The sequence below is a fragment of the Caretta caretta genome, chromosome 9 (assembly GCF_965140235.1).
Source record: "Caretta caretta isolate rCarCar2 chromosome 9, rCarCar1.hap1, whole genome shotgun sequence".
NCBI lineage: Eukaryota > Metazoa > Chordata > Testudines > Cheloniidae > Caretta > Caretta caretta.
In genome coordinates this window covers 22,659,732-22,681,862 of record NC_134214.1, presented here as the reverse complement: position 1 = coordinate 22,681,862, position 22,131 = coordinate 22,659,732, and the positions used below count along the sequence as shown (strand labels likewise).

General features: G+C 43.4%; 1 protein-coding gene and 2 long non-coding RNA genes across 4 annotated transcripts in view; 2 read left to right on the top strand and 1 right to left on the bottom strand.

The window, feature by feature from the left end:
• SCHIP1 (schwannomin interacting protein 1) overlaps nt 1–22,131 on the top strand; it is a 121,020-nt gene that overhangs the window by 34,355 nt on the left and 64,534 nt on the right. The window lies entirely within an intron of this gene.
• Nucleotides 1–22,131, bottom strand: part of LOC142073168 (uncharacterized) — a 40,938-nt gene that overhangs the window by 14,188 nt on the left and 4,619 nt on the right. Inside the window, exon 2 of the long non-coding RNA XR_012669869.1 lies at nt 20,477–20,624. This is a non-coding gene — a long non-coding RNA (uncharacterized LOC142073168). The remainder of the gene's footprint in view (nt 1–20,476; nt 20,625–22,131) is intronic.
• LOC142073167 (uncharacterized) lies at nt 6,242–8,871 on the top strand. Its single transcript, XR_012669868.1, has 2 exons — nt 6,242–7,466; nt 8,268–8,871. It is a non-coding gene; the product is annotated as an uncharacterized LOC142073167 (long non-coding RNA).

The following is a 22,131-nucleotide window of genomic DNA, read 5'->3' as shown; positions in this document are numbered from 1 at the left end:
GCTGTAGCTCACGAAAGCTCATGCTCAGATAAATTGGTTAGTCTCTAAGGTGCCACAAGTACTCCTTTTCTTTTTGAAAATTTTCATTGTGTTAATAACATCCGTTTTCATTCAGTTCATGCTCGTGGTCTTACTGGTAAGTGACCAAAATACACACCGAAATTTTCCTTAAAGGGAGACCTGGACACACAATTTTCTTAAGCTTATATACCAAGTTGTTGTCTTGATGCTAATAATAAGTTGGAGTGTTTCTAACAGCTGTGGAAGGACCTTTCCGGTGACCTGAGCTGAAGGGGTGGGGCTCGGTCCATAGTTCTGATCAGGAAACAAATGTCTCATTCTGACCTGGTTTGGTGAATAAGCATGAAAATCACCTGTTGCCCGAAAGGGTGGAAATCATAATGAGGAGCTGCTGATGTTCCACACTGAGATGAAAAATTTTTTTTAGTGAATACATTTCACATTCTGGGACACTTGAATTAAAGGAATCAAGGCTACAGAAATAAAAATATTGTCAGGATTGAAATGTTTTTGCAATGCAGTTTGTAAAGCAGCTTTTTTCCCCCCATGTTGTAGTCCAGTATTTGTATTTGCAGGAGAACTTCCTAGCTTTTGTTGCCCTTCCTTGTGGTGTTTGATCTCCGAATTGGTTTTTAAGAATGTTTGTATGTTTAAAGCCTTGATCATCCTGTTTAATCATCCTCATTTTGTTGCCACTGTAAAATGCACTGAAATTTTTAATGAAATCTGAGCATTATACTCTGTGCGGGCTTTATATTGAAATACAAAAAGAGTTTGAAATGTCAAACATAGCATTCATTTTTGTTATGTTCTAGCCTTAGTGGGTTGCAGTCATTTTGACAGAAGATACCTCTTAGCATAAAGAAAAGGCGTACTTGTGGCACCTTAGAGACTAACCAATTTATTTGAGCATAAGCTTTTGTGAGCTACAGCTCACTTCATCGGATGCATACTGTGGAAAGTGCAGAAGATCTTTTTATACACACAAAGCATGAAAAAATACCTTCCCCCACTCCACTCTCCTGCTGGTAATAGCTTATCTAAAGTGACCACTCTCCTTACAATGACAGGTTTCAGAGTAACAGCCGTGTTAGTCTGTATTCGCAAAAAGAAAAGGAGTACTTGTGGCACCTCAGAGACTAACCAATTTATTTGAGCATAAGCTTTCGTGAGCTACAGCTCACTTCATCGGATGCCTATATATATCTATATCTATATATCTATCTATCTATATATATATATATATATCTCCCAGGTATATTCTATCTACTACCCAAGATCCATAAACCTGGAAATCCTGGGCGCCCCATCATCTCAGGCATTGGCACCCTGACAGCAGGATTGCCTGGCTATGTAGACTTCCTCCTTAGGCCCTACACTACCAGCACTCCCAGCTATCTTCGAGACACCACTGACTTCCTGAGGAAACTACAATCCGTCGGTGATCTTCCTGATAACACCATCCTGGCCACTATGGATGTAGAAGCCCTCTACATCAACATTCCACACAAAGATGGACTACAAGCCGTCAAGAACACTATCCCCGATAATGTCACGGCTAACCTGGTGGCTGAACTTTGTGACTTTGTCCTTACCCATAACTATTTTACATTTGGGGACAATGTATACCTTCAGATCAGCGGCACTGCTATGGGTACCCGCATGGCCCCACAGTATGCCAACATTTTTATGGCTGACTTAGAACAACGCTTCCTCAGCTCTCGTCCCCTAACGCCCCTACTCTACTTGCGCTATATTGATGACATCTTCATCATCTGGACCCATAGAAAAGAAGCCCTTGAGGAATTCCACCATGATTTCAACAATTTCCATCCCACCATCAACCTCAGCCTGGACCAGTCCACACAAGAGATCCACTTCCTGGACACTACAGTGCTAATAAACGATGGTCACATAAACACCACCCTATACCAGAAACCTACTGACCACTATTACTACCTACATGCCTCCAGCTTTCACCCTGACCACACCACACGATCCATCGTCTACAGCCAAGCTCTGCGATACAACCTCATTTCTCCAACCCCTCAGACAAAGACAGACACCTATAAGATCTCTATCAAGCATTCTTACAACTACAGTACCCACCTGTGGAAGTGAAGAAACAGATTGATAGAGCCAGAAGAGTTCCCAGAAGTCACCTACTACAGGACAGGCCTGACAAAGAAAATAACAGAATGCCACTAGCCGTCACCTTCAGCCCGCAACTAAAACCCCTCCAACGCATTATTAAGGATCTACAACCTATCCTGAAGGATGACCCAACACTCTCACAAATCTTGGGAGAACAGGCCAGTCCTTGCCTACAGACAGCCCCGTAACCTGAAGCAGATACTCACCAGCAACCACATACCACACAACAGAACCACTAACCCAGGAACCTATCCTTGCAACAAAGCCTGTTGCCAACTGTGCCCACATATCTATTCAGGGGACACCATCACAGCGCCTAATAACATCAGCCACACTATCAGAGGCTCATTCACCTGCACATCCACCAATGTGATATATGCCATCATGTGCCAGCAATGCCCCTCTGCCATGTACATTGATCAAACTGGACAGTCTCTACATAAAAGAATAAATGGACACAAATCAGATGTCAAGAATTATAACATTCATAAACATAATTATAACATTCAGTCGGAGAACACTTCAATCTCTCTGGTCACGCGATTACAGACATGAAAGTTGCGATATTACAACAAAAAATCTTCAAATCCAGACTCCAGCGAGAAACTGTTGAATTGGAATTCATTTGCAAATTGGATACAATTAACTTAGGTTACCTTGCATAATGACTTAGCCACTCCCAGTCTCTATTCAATCCTATTTCCCCTTGTTTTTTCCTACTCCCACCCCAGACGTTCTTGTTAAACCCTGGATTTGTGCTTGAAATGGCCCACCTTGATTATCATGCACATTGTAAGGAGAGTGGTCACTTTAGATAAGCTATTACCAGCAGGAGAGTGGGTGGGGGAAGGTATTTTTTCATGCTTTGTGTGTATAAAAAGATCTTCTGCACTTTCCACAGTATGAATCCGATTAAGTGAGCTGTAGCTCACAAAAGCTTATACTGAAATAAATTGGTTAGTCTCTAAGGTGCCACAAGTACTCCTTTTCTTTTTGCGAATACAGACTAACACGGCTGTTACTCTGAAACCTCTTAGCATGTGGGCAAATACTAATTATTTGTATTTTGAGCTCCTGAAGAATTGAGTACTGTGTGAAATCTTAACCTTTATTGACTATGTATAGGAATTGCATGTTCTGTCATTCTTCCCTCAGCCAGAGAGTTTTGAAAGAGTCGTACAGGTGATCTGAGAGATTTTTTTAGCCCTTTTCTGTGTTGTGTCATCTGAGCTATTAGAAGGCAGCACAGCACCGCTTTGCTAGACTGGATTTTCTTTGCGTATGAAGTGAAGTAAAAGGTTCAGTTAAGTCATATTTTTGTAATTTGTTTTGATAAGTGTATGCATTATGGTTTCACAATTTTCTTCTATAAGATCTTCTATCAGTGTAAAAATACCTTTTCTGTACAATATGTCTTCACTAAAATCAATAATTTACTATAGTAACTCAGTGACAAGGCAATCATTTTTCTGTTCATTTTGATCCTATGCTAGACAAAGATGGAGTATTGCAAAAATAATATGTTGCTGTAATTATGATAACTACTGAGGAACTAAGAGAGGAAATTAGGGGTAACAGGACTAATTAAGTTTGTGTTTGGTAGGCTGCTCTTAGATCAGATTTGGAGAAGATTTTAAAGTAAACTAATCGTTATTAAATTATTCTTGATCTACACTGGGTAATGTGTGTGATACTTTATCTTTAAATCTTGGCCATTTCACCTCACCTTTGTTTCGTCATATCCTCCCAAGTTTGTGAAAACAAATTTTGCCCTTTTTTTGAATAGCAATAACAAACATTGACTTCACATAAGGATAGCTGAGGACTGAATTTGACCCAAAATTTGGTCCTGAGTGGAATGGGGTTTATGATTAACAACACTACCACATAACTTTTAAGCAGTTTTATTCTCATTGAAGTAGACACAAGAAACTGAATCATCTTGGATATTAATGGCATTTAATAATGCATGTAAAACTGTGCTAAAAAGTGTGATCTTGGTCATGAAAAACTGAAGAAACTTTCCAGTATTTTGGAGTTTTATATTAAGAGGAAAAAAGTCTTATCCAACAAGTGAGAAGGGAGAAAACTCCGATTTAAGACATGAGATACTGTCTCTTGCTTTTCCATGTTGCTGTTTGTCATAATATGAACAGCCAGTGAGAGTTCTCTGTCCTTCCATGACTAATAAAACTCACTTGAGACACACCCTTGATTTTCCTGTTTTTAGCTTTTTACATCCTATTGGTTAGTGGGCCCTCCCTTTCAAAAATTATACCCTCACACAGGGATTTCAGATAGTTTTATCAACATGAGAATCTTATGTTCATATTAGGATTGTTTCTCCAACTCTGAGAACACAGCTTGTCAATGGTTTCAGAAATGATTAGTGAAACATTATTTTATTGCTGTATTTTGGTATGAATAATATTGCTGTCATTTGATGTCAATTTCAAAATGTGAGACTTAAACAAACGTAAGTATATGATCTGCAGGCTGATTTGTGTAGGACCTAGTTATGACATGCTTTCTGCCACTCCCATTAAAGAAAAGCCAGCATCCTGAGGAATCTGTACAAAAAAATTTTATGTATTATGACTTTACTGAACAAATTCAAGCATAGCAATTTTTTATTACTCTTTATCCATTGACAATTGGGATTGAGAATTTAGAAAGTTATCTTTACATTCATTTTTTATAAAACCAAGACTTAAAGTGTAGACAAAACATAATTAAGGCCCAGATTCTTATACAGACTACTCAGTGGAATAGGACTTGACTCTGCATGTTAATTAGCCCTGGTCTACACTGGGCAGGGGGGAATCAATCTAAGTTACGCAACTTCAGCTACGTTAATAATCATGCCAGACCTTTGTTTAGGAGATCATTCACACTTAAAAGGTCTTCGTTGTTTCATGCATAAAATGGCTAGGGCTACCTTGACTGTCAATTCCCCAAACTGGTAAGATACTTGGTAACTGTGTGTTCAGCTGTAGGGTGTGGAATTTCCTGTAAATTCTCTTTAAAAGAAAATTTTTTTTTGAATCCCATAGAAACTTGACTGAATTGTAAATATACCCCCAAAAATGCATGCCAGGGTCCTAGTCTAGCCAATGCACTTAAGCATGTGTGATGGGGTGTATTCAGTGTCAAAGCTGGAGAGTTCAGTTAGGGCAGGGGTCTCAAACATGCGGCCCAGGGGTTATTTTCTGCAGCCCACCAGCTCCCCGTGGTCCTCCCCCCCCCCCCCCCCCCCAGCGTTTACCTAGAGTGGCTCCGGCCTGGCCTGGCGCGCGCTGGGGGCAAGGCAGCCTCCCCGCCCTGCCCCGTGCCGCTCTGGGAAGCAGCTGGGACCTGGCCGGGGGGGGTGGGGGGCCACAGGGGTCTGTGTATTGCCCTGGCCTTGCCTCCAGGTACCACTCCCGAAGCTCCCATTGGCCACAGTTCCCCTTTAAGCTTTAAGCTTCCTTGATGCTGAGGATGATACTTGTGTCTGGCTTCATTCTGTGAATCTGCTAATGTGAGCTCATTTTATACAGTAGCTTGAAATTAGAAAATGAAGTAAGTTAATAAAATTCATAATATTGTTTTATTGTATGGGATGCAAGCTTCTTTTCATTCCTTTTTATGCATACCCTCTCTGGAATTCTGGCATTAATAAACTAGGATTCCTTCATCTGTTGTACTGACTCTAAATATTCAGTTTCTATTTTTCGGAAGTGTCTGTATCATAAAGATGATCACCTCAGTTGGAAGCAGTTGGCACGTCTTGTTGCAGTCTTCTCATAGGGTCCAAGGAATGAATAGACTGTACACTAACAGCATGAACTCCCCTCTCAGGTTCCTCTAGGTTAAGATTAAGGCACATAGGGCAATGTGTGGATGCTTGCACAGCCACTACCCTTACTTAGCCTGCTCTGGGGTGTGCGTGTGTATGTATGTAATCTCTCAACTGTGCTTTTGTAAATAGAATTTTTTTTGAGGGGCGGGGGGCTGGCGTGGGAGGCAGGAAGGTTAGACTCAAAACTCTTGAGAAGAAGTCAAATGTATTGGGCGGATTAATGTAATTCCACCCCGCACCATTTTTCTCCCCATCTCCAGGGCAATCTTTTGTCTTTTTCTTTTCCTGCTTTAGCTTTCTCTCCTTTGCACCACAACACACTGTTCTCTAATTCATTTTCCTTCGCAGCTCCCCCCTGCATATGCAATTCTGCATACTGTTCTCTTCTCGCCAACCATTTCAGGAGTGGAGGAAAGAAGCAGATCTAAGAGCTGCCACCTACCAGCCCTGCAAGGCTGCTCTCTGCCTGTCCTAACTAGAGAGGAGCAGTAAGCTTCCTGCAAGACGCAGTGGGAGGTAGTCTTTCTTGCTGTGCCTGAGCAGCTGAGAAGGGACAGAGTTGAAGGCTCTCACTGGGTATGGATACCGTGCTCTCGACCTCACCCCCAAACTTTCCAGACTCTGGCTGTGCAACATTTGGAAGCCGGGTCCCAGAGCACTTGACATACAGGCAGAGCCCTGGAAGCCGTGAGAAACGGCTAGAGGACAAAGTCTGGAAAATAAATGATCCCTGTCATCGACCGTATTGGCCTTCGGGAACTGTCACAGAGTGCTCCATTGTGACCGCTCTGGACAGCACTTTGAACTCCGGTGCACTAGCCAGGTACACAGGAAAAGCCCCAGGAACTTTTGAATTTCATTTCTTGTTTGGTCAGCGTGGCAAACTCAGCAGCACAGGTGACCATGCAGTCCCCCCAGAATTGCAAACAAGCTCCAGCATGGTCCGAAAGGGAGACACTGGATCTGACTGCTGTATGGGGAGAAGCATCTGTGCAGGCAGAAGTCCGATCAAAAAGAAGAAATGCAAATATATTTGCCAAAATCTCACGGGGCATGTTGGAAAGAGGCTACAACAGGGACACACAGCACAGGGACACAATGCCGCCTGAAAGTTAAGGAGCTGAGACAAGCCTACCAAAAGACAAAGGAGGCAAACAGTCGCTCCCGGTCAGAGACCCATACATGCCGCTTCTGTGATCAGCTGCATGCCATTCGAGGAGGGGACTCTACCACTGCCCCACCACTGTCCGTGGACACCTGCAAGGGGGGAGTCTCACGCAACAGGGATGAGGAGGAGGAGAATGCGTAGCATTTGTGGAGGAGGAGGAGAATGCGCAGCAGGCAAGCGGTGAATCCGTTCTCCCTGGCAGCCAGGACCATTTCATCACTCTGGAGACAATACCCTCCGAAGGCAGGATCCCCGACCCTGAAGCTGGAGAAGGCACCTCTGGTGAGTGCACATTTGTAACTACAGTACAGGGTTTAAAAGCAATAGTGTTTAATGTTTGATTTGCCCTGAAGAATTGGGATGCATTCGCGGCCAGTACAGCTACTGGAAAAGTCTGTTCACATGTCTGGGGATGGAGCGGGAATCCTCCAGGGACATCTCCATGAAGCTCTCCTGGAGGCACTCTGAAAGTATTCTAGAATCATTGCAGCACAAAGCATGGCAGCAAATGGTCCTGGGTTTTGGTTGCATTCAAGCAACATTCGGTCTATATCTTTCTGTGTTAGCCTCAGGAGAGTGATATCGTTCATTGTCACCTAGTTGAAATAGGGGAATTTTTGTAAGGAAACAGTAAAAGGACCCCGTTCATGCTGGGCTGTTTGCGCTTGGCTAAAAGGGATCATTCTGGAGAATAGCCACATGCTGGGGTGGGGGGAGGTGTGTGCTGCACATCCACCCGAAAACTGCAACCTCTCCTTTTAAATGTGAAACCCAACCCATTGCTTGCTATGGGAAAGGATGGCGCTGCAGTTTGAAAACATTCCCACATGTTATGCGTAAGAAGCCAACCCCGCATATCCTTTGCCTTACCATGGCTGCCTGGAAACTGAATTCTGTTGCCCAGCTGTGTGTGATGTGTTACCATACCGGCAGGTGCTCAATATAAAAGGCAAAATGTGACCTTGTACCTAAAGCACATGTGCTGTCTACTGTGAATTGCTTGATTCACTGTAAAAGAGTCTCCCTTTTGTTCTCAAAAATGTATCATCTTAAATTTTACTCTCCCTTTTTATCTCCCCCCAGGTGCAAATGTTGCTAGGCTCCCCCTATCGTCTCCGTCCCTGAGGTTATCGCAGATTAGAAGGCGAAAAAAAAACTCACTCGCGATGACATGTTTTCCGATCTCACGCAATCCTCCTGCATTGATAGGGCACAGCTGAATGCATGAAGGCATTCAGTGTTAGAGACTAGGAAAGCATAAAGCGCGAAAAGCAGAGGCCGGAGCTTGAAGAGGAGAGGCAGGAGGCGATGCTAAGGCTAATGGGGGAGCAAACGGACATGATGAAGCGTCTGGTGCAGCTGCAGGAAAGCCAACAAGAGCACAGACCCCCACTGCATCCATTGTACAACCACCTGACCTCCTCCCCAAGTTCCATATCCTCCTCACTTAGACGCCCAAGAACGCAGGGGCAGGCGGCTCCGGGCACCCAGCCATGCCACTCCAGAGGATGGTACAAGCAACAGAAAGCTGTCATTCAAACAGTTTGATTTGTAATGTAGCTACAATAAGCAATGTGGCCTTGTCCTTCCCTCCTCCCCCACTCCACCCAATCCCACCCTGGCTACGCTGTCAGTTATCTCCCTTTTTTAAAAAATAATAAAGAAAGAATGCATGGTTTCAAAACAATAGTTACTTTATTTCAAAGGGGAGAGGGTGGTTGGCTTACAGGGAATTAAAATCAACAAAGGGGGCAAGTTTGCATCAAGTAGAAATACACACAACTATCACACCAAAGCCTGGCCCATCATGAAACTGGTTTTCAAAGCCTCTCTGATGTGCAGCGCGCCTTGCTGTGCTCTTCTAATCGCCCTGGTGTCTGGCTGCTCAAAATCGGATGCCAGGCGATTTGCCTCAACCTCCCACCTGCCATAAATGTCTCCCCGTTACTCTCACAGATATTATGGAGCACACAGCATGCAGCAATAACAATGGGAATGTTGGTTGCGCTGAGGTCTGACCTAGACAGCAAACAGCGCCAGCAAGCTTTTAAACATCCAAAGGCACATTCTACCACCATTCTCCACTTCCTCAGCCTATAGTTGAATTGCTCCTTACTACTGTCCAGGCTGTCTGTGTATGGCTTTATGAGCCATTGGAGCAAGGGGTAGGCTGGGTCCCCAAGGATAACTGTTGGCATTTTAACATCCCCAATGGTAATTTTCTGGTCTGGGAAGTAAGTCCCTTCTTGCAGCTGCTCAAACAGCCCGAAGTTCCTAAAGATGTGAGCATCATGCACCTTTCCCGGCCATCACATGTTCATGTAGGTGAAATGTCCCTTGTAATCCACCAGTGTTTGCAGCACCATTGAGAAGTACCCCTTGTGGTTTACGTACTGGTTGGCAAGGTGGTCCGATGCCAAGATAGGGATATGCGTTCCATCACCTCACCACAGTTAGGGAATCCCATTGCAGCAAAGCCATCCACTATGACCTGCACATTTCCCAGAGTCACTACCCTTGATAACAGAACGTCAATGATTACATTGTCTTCTTGGATCACAGCAGCCCCCACAGTAGATTTACCCACTCCAAATTGATTCCCAACTGACCGGTAGCAGTCAGGCTTAGCAAGCATCCAGAGGGCTATCACCACTCACTTCTCAACTGTCAGGAAAGCTCTCATCTTGGTATTCCTGCACTTCAGGGCAGGGGAAAGCAACTCACAAATTCAGGGAAAGTGGCCTTACGTATGCAGAAGTTTCGCAGTCACTGGGAATCATCCCATACCTGCAACACTATGCAGTCCCACCGGTCTGTGCTTGTTTGCCGGGCCCAGAATCAGCGTTCCACTATATCAACCAGCCCCACTGCCACCATGATGTCCCAATTGCCACTGCCCGTGCTTTCAGAAACATCTGTGTCCATGTCCTCATTAAAATCGTCCTCGTCCCTGGTTCTGCACGTACTCCAAGATAATGCGCGAAGTGTTTACAATGCTCGCAACAGCAGCGGTGAGCTGAGCGGGCTCCACGCTTGCCATGGTATGGCGTCTGCAGGAGAGCAGAGTTGCAGCCGAAGCGGTGGATGACGGCAACATGGAGAAATTTGCTATTGCGACTGAGCTCATTTACAAGAGCAGGGGAGCAGAATTGCAGTGGAAGCAGTGGATGATGATGGTTAGCAGTCCTACTTCACCGTCTGCTGACCGCAGCACCTAGGACACAACAGCAGCAGTGACGGTGAGCTTAGCTGAGCGGGCTGCATGCTTGCCGTATGGCGTCTGCACGGAAAAAAGGTGCGAAACGATTGTCTGCCGTTGCTTTCATGGACGGAGGGGCGACTGACAACGTACCCAAAACCACCTGCAACAATGTTTTTGCCCCATCAGGCATTGGGAGCTTAACCCAGAATTCCAGTGGGCAGCGGAGACTGCGGGAACTGTGGGATAGCTACCCACAGTGCACTGCTCCGTAAGTCAATGCTAGCCACGGTAGTGAGGACGCACTCCGCCAAGTTAATGCGCTTAGTGTAGATATATACAATCGACTGTATAAAATCGATTTCTAAAAATAGACTTGTAAAATCATCCTAATTTTGTAGTGTAGACATACCCTAAGGGTATTACATGTCTCCAACAGCAGGAAAGGGCTCCAGCTGTTTCCTGCTGCCACAGTCTTTCCTGATTGCCTCCCCACTGCCAGAATCTTTCATTGCTGTGTGTAGCTATGCAGTGCAGTGTGGGCGCAAGCCTGCATGTCACTGCAGTGTGTTCCTGCTGCCGGTGGTGTGTAGTGTAGACATACCGTAAGTGACTGATCTTGTCGCCCTCTAGTGGCTGGCCTGCACAGTGGGCAAGGAACACCTAATGAGGTTAAATATTTAGTTCAGTTGGTATAGCAGTATTTCTGTTGCTAAAGATAGTTAACACCTTGCAGAATTATGTGTGTGTGGTCATTCAGTGTAAGTGGACGGTTGTAAATGGGCCTTTTGACAGTTTTTTCCCCCTGGGCAATATGTTTCTACACAAAAGAAAAGAAAGCAGCACAGAGTGTGTTGTGGGATCCTGAGAGAAAAAATCTAGTACTTTAATCAATATTTTCCACTGCTTTCTGTAGTTTCTCCCAAAGTTTAATGTGTCAGAACTACTGTGCTAGTTATGAATGGTCAGTCCACCTGATTGGTACAGACTTGCGCATCTGACACTTTGGTCTTATAACTTCTTTGAATTGGCTCTTTCTGCTAAAGAAAATACAATAAATATGGGCCCAGCTAGTATGAAGTAGTTCTGAAAACTGGAAATCTCAGCCTAACAGCCAACCATAAATGCTGTTTGGTTTTAATTTATAACTGATGCCTTTTTGTATTAGTTCTGCAGGGAGAAGCTGATGGAGGAGGTTTAATTCTGGTTGAGTTGAGATGATGTAGAATAATAGGCTATGACTGAATGAAGTGTGGTATATATCAGCTAATCCACAAACACATCTGCTTTCATAGAACTTCAGATTCCCTTCTCCTCCCTTTGTGTAAGTGCACCAGAAATGGTGGAATTGCCTCTTAGTAGATGGAAATGGAAACCATGACTCATTTCCTCATCTCTCAAATGTAGTAGAAAAAGAGCAGGATGGCTGCACCATTTAGTTGTCATTAGTGCCAAAAAAAAGGGGGGGAGGGGGCAATTGAATTTCTATATAGATCCATGAAAAAGCCTGTGTTTACCATGTCCTTTTTTCTGATTGACATGTTAACTCTTTTCTTATGGATACAAAGAAATAAAGTTGCAAACTAATTCAACCATAGTTTTCCCTTGCCATTTCACTATCCTCTGTAATACCTGGCAGATGAACTAGAGTAAGTAATTACTGATTGGCTCAGATAACGCAACTGCGTAATAGGTAAATTTTTTGCAATCTCAGAAATAACCATGGAGGGTGCTGCTGTGGCTTGTAGAGCCAGAAATAGAGGGAGAAGTTTGCACTGTTAGATCAGCAAGTAATGCTAGATCTGTGTATAGCTTCAGGAAAGAGTTAGTAACTGCCACAGTTTAAGTCCCTGGAGATTTACAGTACTTGAAGAATAATTTTAATGTTTCATTGTCAAACATTTTGAGATACTAGGCATAAATGTACTGTGATATGAAACTGAAAAGACTGTTGTACCATTCTCCATATTTATCAGGGATATGGAAATCAAATGTTTGTTATGATGCATGGGGTGTTTTATAAGGGGACATGTAGAAAATATCAAGAGTAATTTCATGACATTATCTTCTATAAGAGAGCCCTGCACAAGTGTATTGTCACAAAGAAAATATAGCAACATATAAAGTATTTTGGTCTGTGACAGGGTGGTCCACTCACCGCTAGGATGTCACCTCCTCCTGGAGGTTCTGGGGAATAGCTTATGAGGTCAACTCCCCTTCTCGTGGTTGCATACCATCTTCTTCTCTTTCTCTGAGTCTGTGGCCCCTCTTTCTCTCTCTCACAACCTGCTGCTGCCTCTCTCTGACTTGGTCTTCTAGTTAGGCCACCAAATTGTTTCCCCTTCAGGGGTATCAGAGTCTTTCCTCACCAGTATCCTAGGCAGTCTTCCCATTTGCTGCCTCATAGTGCCACTCCCTCAGTGACTGACAGGGGAACCCAGGCCTGCCCTCTACTCTGGGTTCCAGCTCAGGAACCCTCTAGCCAGCAGCCAAGGTCTGTTCCCTCTTAGACATGACTGCCTTTCCCTAAGCCCTGTCCTACTTTCTTGGCTCCCTGAGTTTGCCAGCCCAAACCATACCTCCCTTCTCCCAGGGGACAACCACAGATTTTCCCAGTAAGCCCCCCTCTTCTTCCAATTTCCTGTCTTTATAGTCCCAGCCCAACTCTTCCTCCTCAGCTGGGCTTTCTCACTCAGTCACAGAATTACTCAGCCACCTGATTCACCTCAGATGTTGAGTGTTGGGTTAATTAGCCCCCTTCTCAATCTTATTAACCCTTTCCGGGCAAGTGTGGGGTAAACACCCCATTGCACGTTCCTTTTTAAGGATGAAAATTTTCCTGATCAAGAATCAACATCTATTTTATACACACATTTTCTTGTGTGTATAAAAAAAAACCCCTTTCAGAGTATGTTAACATTCCACAGGTAAGTGCTTCTAAGCATGTCTACACTACAGTCTTAAGTCAACCTATGTTAGGTTGATTTACACCCACCACAGTAATTACTGCAGTGGCTGATGTCCGCACTACCCTTCTTCTGTTGGTGGGACATTTCCTCACCAGGAGTTCTTCCACTGACTGAAGAGGGGCAGTGTGGGGGGGCTGAGTGTCAGGGCTCTCAGTTCCGTGCAGCTCCCCGTCCCCGAGAGCCCAGCTGCCCCCCCGGGGCTTCTCACCTCCCAGCTGGGAGTCGGGGGGAGTGGGGAAGCTGCTGGGGCTTCTTGTCTCCGGGTGGGAAATCCGCACCCGGAGTCCAGTCAGTTGCTGTGCTCCTGGCAGGGAAGCCAGGACCATGGGGGGCAGCATTGCTCTCAGCGGGGAGCCTGGGCTGCAGCCCAAGCCGGGAGCCTAGGTGGCAGCCCAACTTGGAGTGGAGAGGGGGCAGCAGCAGAGCTGGGAGCTGGCTCTCTTGTCAATTTCAGGGCTCCAGCAGAGCCCTGAAATTGACAAGACAGCCAACCGCCCATGTAAGGGCTAACTACACCATCATAAATCCTAACTACACTGACATAAGCCCTATGCCTCTCGTGGAGGTGGAGTTATGTCGGTGTCATAGGGCACTTACATCAGTGGCAGAAAGGCCTTAGTGTAGACCCTGACACAGTTAGGTCGATCGAACTCTGTAGTGTAGACCAAGCTTAGATCAAAATGGACTTGCAGCATTATCTCTTCCCCTGTGAATAGACGGATACATTCTTTTGCTACATGATAATGTTTCGATTCCAAAATACAATATACCATAATTTTTCTATATCCTTATATATACCTTTGTCCCATATTCTGTGTGTGGGATGGGAGTTGCTTGTTTATTTTGGGGGGGGGGGTTGTTTTGTTTTTTAAATCTTGTACACTTACACTATATTTTCACTGTCATAATTGCCTGTTATATCTTTATTTGGGTGTGGAAAAAACTCTCTTGAAACTTTTCTTGGATGAGAGGGCTGACAAGGTTTGGGGGGCTGCTGTCCCTCCCCCACCCTTGGTGTGTGGGGAAAGAAGGGAGAACAGCTGCCTACTTCATCTTTAATATGATGAGAAAGGACAGGGAGGGAGGGGAGTGGTGGTAAAACAACTGGTTCCCCATCTGCTGTAGTAATCAATCTTGCTACCGCAGGGTGGAGTTGCATTGGTGGGAGAGTTTTAACCTAAAATGTATGGTAGACAGACCTCCCAAAGCAAACCAGTGAAGCAAACATTTCATTTTCTATCCTACTATGTTTCCTAGGGGTTTTTGAGGCTTACAATTTGTAAAGCACTTTAAGAATCTTTGTTGAAATTGCAGAAGTGCCAAGAATTTTTTAAGCTTCTAAAGGATTATTTTATTACAGAGAATAGTGATATATTCAAAATTATGGAAAACATCTCAGCAGCATCCTGTTTAAATAAGAAATTAATCTAAAGTGTTATACATATTATAGTAATTTTGAGGTAAGACTCATTTTCAAGCAAATATGTTATCATAACAGATGGCTAGCATTGCTCAGTTTTCAAAAAGCATTCCATCTATTTTTGCCAGGTGCAGTGACCTTGAAAAATGTGTAGCTTAACCTAAAATACAGCTAAGTACATAACTCCAAGAAAACCATGAGCAAATTACCATTAAATTTCAGTAATTGTGCATGTATTTTTCATAGTTTCTTGAAAATACATTATACTTATGCAAGCATTAAGTAAACAGCATTGCCTCTAGTGTTAGTGAAAAAACTAGTGATTGGTGAAGAAAAAAGAAGGAGTATGAGTACTATGGATAGGTATGTGTAGCAGACATAATGTGTCATTTGTTTGAATAAGGGTTGTATAACTTTCTCGTACAAGTGACCAGTTAGTGTTTGATTAATGACTCTTCCGTTGTTGGACATAAATAACTTGTTAAAAAAGTCCTAATAGAGTTTTTCCTTGTTCATTACATGAACCAGACATATATTAATTATGAAGTTCTAGAAAACTAAACTAAAACTAACTCCAGCATTGTGTACTGTAAACTACTGTTAGCCAGAAGACCCAGCTTTCTCCCACCTGTCCCAGATAAACAGAACAAGCAACAATAAGGCATCATAATATTGAGTGACAGTTTATTGTGAGAGTGACTGTGGGCAGGAAAGAGAGTTACTCCCATTATATTTAGGGCAAGAAAACCTCTGATCAGCTCTGGACAAGAACTAAGTTAAGGGAGAAAGTTGCTGATAAATGCTCAAATAACACACAAACCAGCACCTTGCTTTTTCATTCATCTTTTTAAATCCCAGAAATACGAAAGGAAATTCACTTCTTAGTGCAATGTTATGGTTAAGAATTAAAAGAGAACGTCTGTAAATTCAATTTTAAGTTCTTTCAGCTACTGCAATTCAGCCGCATTGTAATTAACTATAATGAGGGGTGGTAGGGTACTGCTGAAGAAGTAAGGTTATGGCTTCCAGGTGAGTTACAACTTTGCATTTCCTGACTCCCCTTCTGTGGTAGTGGGAGTTGAGAGTGCTCAGCAACTCCAGTGTTCTGACACAGTGTATAATACTGTATTTTGGTTTACTGTATAGGTTTTTTGGTGTGTAGTTTTTTGCCTGGGTGGTGGCAAGGGTTATAGAAAAAGTTAATTTTGGTACGTTCTCTCTTCTTGCCCTTTTCAGCGCTTTAATGCAAGTCCTGAGGGTTTTCAAATCCTAGACATACCTGAATTCTGGGACAGAGAGGAATGGTCAGCCTGTATGGACTGTAAAACATTCCAAGAGCTTCACCGCAAACAGAAAACCGCCTCCATGAGAGACATACAGTTCTTACTGGTGATACTTCTGCAGTGATGTGCAAGTGAAGACACATTCTTACTGTTTACACAGCTTTTAGCCTCCGAAGGATATCCCACAGTGCCTAGGTGACCACTCTGGCCAGCAGCTCTGCTGCTCTGAAGCCAGGTAAAAAGATGTCCGCCCCCCACCCCCACCCCCCGGTAAATCCCCCGGAACTTTGAAATTTCCCTTCCTGTTTTCTTGGCAAGTGCTCACTTATCTGGCCAAGTGATAATGGCTGCTTCATGGAGCAAACGATCCCCTGCTTGGAGCAATGCTGAGCTACTGGAGCAGATCAGTGTTTAGGGAGAGGAGGCTGTGCAGGGACTAAGATGCCCTGCGATCAATCCCCCCCACCCCAAGACCTATCCTCAAAATTGAAAGAGCTGCTCTGTGGGATAGCTGCCCTCAGTGCAGTGCTTTCATCCGCGATGGAAGTGCTGCAAATGTGAACATGATCAGATGCCTGTGGAAGTGAGTGAGAACACAAAGCAGCGCTTTTCTTTTACTGCAGAAAGAAAAGGAGTACTTGTGGCACCTTAGTCTCTAAGTACTCTTTTTCTTTTTGCGGATACAGACTAACAAGGCTGCTACTCTGAAACCTTTCTTTTACTGGTTCCCTATCACAGGTGAAACTGACAGTGCAGAAACTCTGCAAGTGTAGACATAGCCTAAGTTGGGTCAGGCCACTTTTTTGTATGCAAGGTCTTCAAGAAACACTTACTGTAAGTGCTGTAGGAAGAATTTTGGTGAGGCACACTTCCCTCTGATTCAGTAATGAACCAATGACCTAGCACAGTGTAAACTATTAAAACAGAGCAGTCTTCTGACAAGTTTAGCACAAATCTTGGCAAATTCTGGATAGCAAAGTATGAGCAAATATAAAATACTATCTGCTGAGCAGTTTAGTCCTTTTTAGACATTGATTCAGGAGGGCTTCTTTGAGTTTAACTGGTGGCTTGCTGCGTGGAATGCTTCATTCTTTAAAGAATACTCTTAACATATGGCAGTTAGAAAATAGATGCATTTTAGGAATAAAAGAATAGAGAGATGTGCCGAGCAAAGGACTAGAAGCTAGCAGATAAGTAAAAATTTCTTTCCTGAATCAGGGGACACACCAAATGGTAATACCTAGGTGCTGCTGCTCCTTCAGTAGATGAACAGATAACATTATTTTAACATCCAGACGTTTTGATGTGTTTTGTCGGGTTCATGCTTCTTTGTTCCCCATGCAACCCTCCTGATCACTTCACCTCAGTAGAGACTGTGCAATTGATACCTAGACTCAGGGACAGCCCTCTTATATATAACTGCTAATCCCCTCAAACTGATTTCCTCTTACCTTTATCCATAAAATTCTCCAAACAGTTCAGTATGTCAGAATTTACTTTCTTCTAGTGATCCCAGGCTTAGTGTGTAGCACTAGTTCATCAATTCCCACAACTGCTGTCAGAGATCCACCATAGATCTCAAGATTTTTTCCCCTCTCTATTAAGCCTTGGATTCAGAAAGGGGACCGTTAAACAAAGTGTGACTTCTTTAAGCAGTGGCACACTTCCCTCCATTCCCCAAATCCGATTTGTAGGTGAACTTTCAGTGGAGTTTCTCATGGTGATGCAAGTCTAGGGAGGTGGTTGCTTTAGGAACTTCTCTCTTTAACAACCCATGCAGTCTTGTGGAGAGGGCTGCCTAAGGGATTGTTCCCTAGCTCACTGAGAGTCCCAGGTTTTCACCTTGGGGTCTATTTGGTGAGAACTACAGGACACTGGCAGGTTCCCACCCAGGTAACTAGGTTTTTGGAAGGAGGATTATTTCTATTTGAAGATTTACCTTTATCTCCTGGATCCTGTGTTCCCTTTGTAAACCAAAATTCTGTTTCTAGCTTCCTTTCATGAAATGGGAACTAACTGCCTACTCAGTAGTGATCTGTTTATCTAAGAAGGTCTGCTTAATTGGACAGAACACAAAAATGGGACTCGAGAGGCCCTGGGTTCTATTCCTGGCTCTGCCACTGGCCTGCTGGGTGATCTTGGCTAAGTCATTTCCCCTCCCTGCTGGTTTTCCCATGTGTAGAATAAGGATAAAGACACTAACCACTTCATAAAGTGCTTTGAACTACTGATGAAAAGCCATATATATGTTATAAGAGCTAGATTTTATTGTTTATGACCTAGTCTTTCATTAAGACCCAGTGGTGCTGAATACTGTTCCTGCTTTTCTTCATAAAATGGCCCTTTTTCATATCAACCTCAATGCCTGTATGACACTGTAAGTAGGTAGCGCTATCTAGACATATAAGAGACCCTTATATTTTATTTCAGCTATAGAAAACCATTTTGTAAGTCAGGCAACATTTTCCCTTTTATTTGTTGGGGCAAAATTTCTCTAAGGCCAGCTGGGCAAGGTGAATTAAATATTCCATTATTTAACAGTAGTCAGAAGAGTTGGAGAGGTCAGTGCTTTGTCAGGCTTAGAGCTCTCTCTGTCCATGCAGTAACTTTCTCCTGGGCAGAGAGATGCATCTCTTCTCAGAAAGGAATGTTTAGGCTAGCAGCATAGTCAGACTGTATGTTTTCTCAAAACATTGCAGAGTGGATATTTTCATGTTATCAAAAGTTGTTTTCAGACAGACGTTCTTAGGGCATTGAAATTTAGTTAATTTTCAAGACCCCTTCCTCCCTTAGTGGACTATCAAAGGTTCCTATGCATTCTAACTGGCAGATGCAGAAATTGCTAGGTGCAGAAATAGGAATGTTTACTTGTTCTTTTCTTTAGCAAGGGACACCATTTTGTAGTGACCCACTTGGGAGACAGCCAAATAACTTTCATTCACTTGAAGCACCCGCAACTTTATTTATTACCTACCTATCTGACTTGCCCTCTGGATGGATAATCACAAACTGATAAAGAAAGAGCGGGTGCAGATGTTTCTCTGGCTCATAGCCTAGTACACTAACCTCTAGACAGATACACTTTCCTTTATTCTTTCAATTTAAAGAAAAACCCTTTGCTTGGTTTAAGGAATTCCTGTGGAGCCTGTTCCTATGGTGTAACTATGGCCCTGATCCTGCAATGAGCTCTATACAGGCAGATCCCTCTGACAGTGTAGATTCACTGATATTTTAATGGGATTCTGCATGGATGCAGGCATATGTCCACACACAGCTCATTGCAGAATTGGGAACTGTGTGCCAACCAGACCAGTTGGCCTGTTAAGAATAGTCTCTTGGAAGAGGTGGAGGGATACTGTGCAGCAAACTAAAAGTTAAACATAAAGCAGCCCCCATGCACAAATACCTACAAAAGGAATAAACTGTTAAACAGGGTGTTTTTGTGTACTTCGCACCTCACTGTGCCATAGCTGTGTCCGACAAGATTCACGCTATACTTGTCAGAAATCTGCTTGGTGTGAAATGGCACTGAGTCACTTCAACTATAAATAAACCAGTAATGTGTGAAGAGTGGGATAATTTCATGAGTCTTTCTTATGACACACATGATAAATGTCATCAGGAGATTATGTAACACAAGAAGCTGCTTTTAGCATTAAGCAAGGAGTTTGTTTGTTTGTTTTGGTGGTGGTGTGTGTGTTTGTTTTTGGTCTTTTGGGGCAAACATTTTGCCCTCTGTCAAGGAAGCTTCTGAAAAAAGTCTTGCTGAGAGATCCCTTTACATTTCTTCAGAAGGGAAAATTAAAATGTAAGTGGTTTTTATAGCATTCTTTTTAAAAAAGGCAGTTTGTGAATGATTGGTCTGATCCAGCCAAAAAAACCCAAAACACTTTAGCTAATCTTCACTCATCAAAAATTGCTGAGATTCCCTAGCACCAGAGCAGCCACAGAGACTATTCCCTACCTTAAGAGGGCTTATCCCCTCTCTACCACCTCTTGTGTACCTGGTTAGGAGTCCCATCTTTTCACCCTCTTCCCAGAGCTGGAGTTTGGAAATTGTTTCATTATGATTATCCCATATGTGGCCATTAATGTCTTTGCTAAGCATCAACATTAAGTCCCCACATACAGGGCTTGAAGGGTAGCCGCCTTCTTTCTCCAAACTTCCTTGCCTTCCTCCCCCATACCCCAACCTGTTGGTTCTGGTTTTTGTTTGTTTGTAAAAGTTGTAAAACTTTTGAAAGAGATGTTCTTTTCCCCCTCCCCATCCAAACATCTCTGCAGTATGCAGCAGAGTAGTTGAAACCTCCCTTTCCAAGGTAAGGTAGTTCTTATTTCTGCTCAGTTCTCTCCCCTGGGAGCAGCCTGGAACTGTTCCTGTCCCACAGTCCTTATGAACTGTAGCCACGTAGCATTCCTACCCTGGTGGAAAGAACACTGAGATGCCCAGAGTTGTTGACTGAGACCTCATTTCCCGTGAAGCCGTGCTGCAGAGATGAAGAATTCCTCACATGGTTGTGGGAGTGATGATTACATATCAGCCTTTCTGCTGAGATACTGGATAAGGCCCTGAAAGAAGAAACAGAGAAAACGATTGGTTTTATGGGATTTTTTTCCCCTTCAGCTCTTTGCCCTCCCACTTGCGTGAAAACTCTGGTGAATCGCCATCCACCCACATTTCCCCCTGCTTTTTTAATGTACTTGCAAGGATGAAGAGCTGAGAAAAGTGGGGGTAGAGAGATCATCATGCAAGGCCATTTTTGAGAAAGAAATTCTGAATCAGGGATAGATTTTTGGCACTTGAATCAGGGGCTCTAAGGAAAACTCAAGATTCCTGTTTTCCCATAGCCATTTGAACTTGTGAGCTCAGCCTCCAAAGGCCTAGGAAATAGTGCTAATATAAAATAGAAGGGATACACAGATAGCTTTTCAGTAATGAACTGGCATTCCCAAATTTATAGAAATATTCAGTTTAGGAAGGAGAAGCATATCGTTGCTTTTTATTGCAGAGATAGGTTTTTGCATTTTCATACTGTACAGGATATTGTGCAAAAATGAATATTACTCAGTACATTTTAACTTTTTACCATGTTTTACCAATAGCCTAGTCTATAATACATCAAGCAGCAATCTCCTCCAGGATAGTATGGGGGACTTCAGGTCAGCATGTCTTCTCCATTGGCAGAGCAGTGAAAAACATGGCTTCACTGATCTCACCATTACATGAGCTAGCAAGAGATTGGAACATCATAGCTAAGCTACTAAAGGGGCTGGATACATCTAATATTCCTATGCAAAGACTGGCAGAGTTTGAAGGTGTCTGTTAACACTGAGCAGTAGATTGTGCATGATAGGCACTTGCCGGCTTGGGATTGGTGCAGTCGCTCCACCCCATGTTGAGCTCTGGAAGGGATTTGTCTCTGATTGGCACAATCCCTCCTGGAATTCTGCAGCATTCGGGGGGGGGGAAGCATGACTAGTGTGACGTACCATAGGAATGTGCTCTTCTTTTGATGGCTGGATGTCTCCATGCCCTTTTCTGGTAGGGGTATTAGGAGGGAGCATTTCTTGAATACAAGAGTGAAAGAACGCTCTGGTGTCCTAGCACCTACACAAGAGCTCGGCACAATCTGGGCTGAGTGTTTTACAGGTTAACACTTGACTGCTAATGTGCCAGGACCCCTAACGTGTTTTCACTGTTTTAAATTGAAGGTGAGCAGCCCAGCGGTGAACGTGACTCTGAAATCTCACGTTTTTCTATGAGCTACTTGCTAAAACTCCCAGCCCAAGATCACAGATCCTGAGAAATTGTAAAGTAGTACTTTATTTCTTCTTTCACTCTTGTCTTCTATCACAAGACTGTTCATCAATGGAATAAAAAGTTTGTATTTAGTTTCTTTTATATGTTGAGAATTACAGCCTGACCTGTACTGCCATTTGTAAAACCAGTGTATAATCTCAAAATACTACTCTGAAAATGCAATAGAAGATTTACAAAAATGAATGTTTGTTTAGATCTTCTTAAATAATTATCACTGCTGTTTTGGAATATTTGTCCAGCCTCTAAGAATTTTCA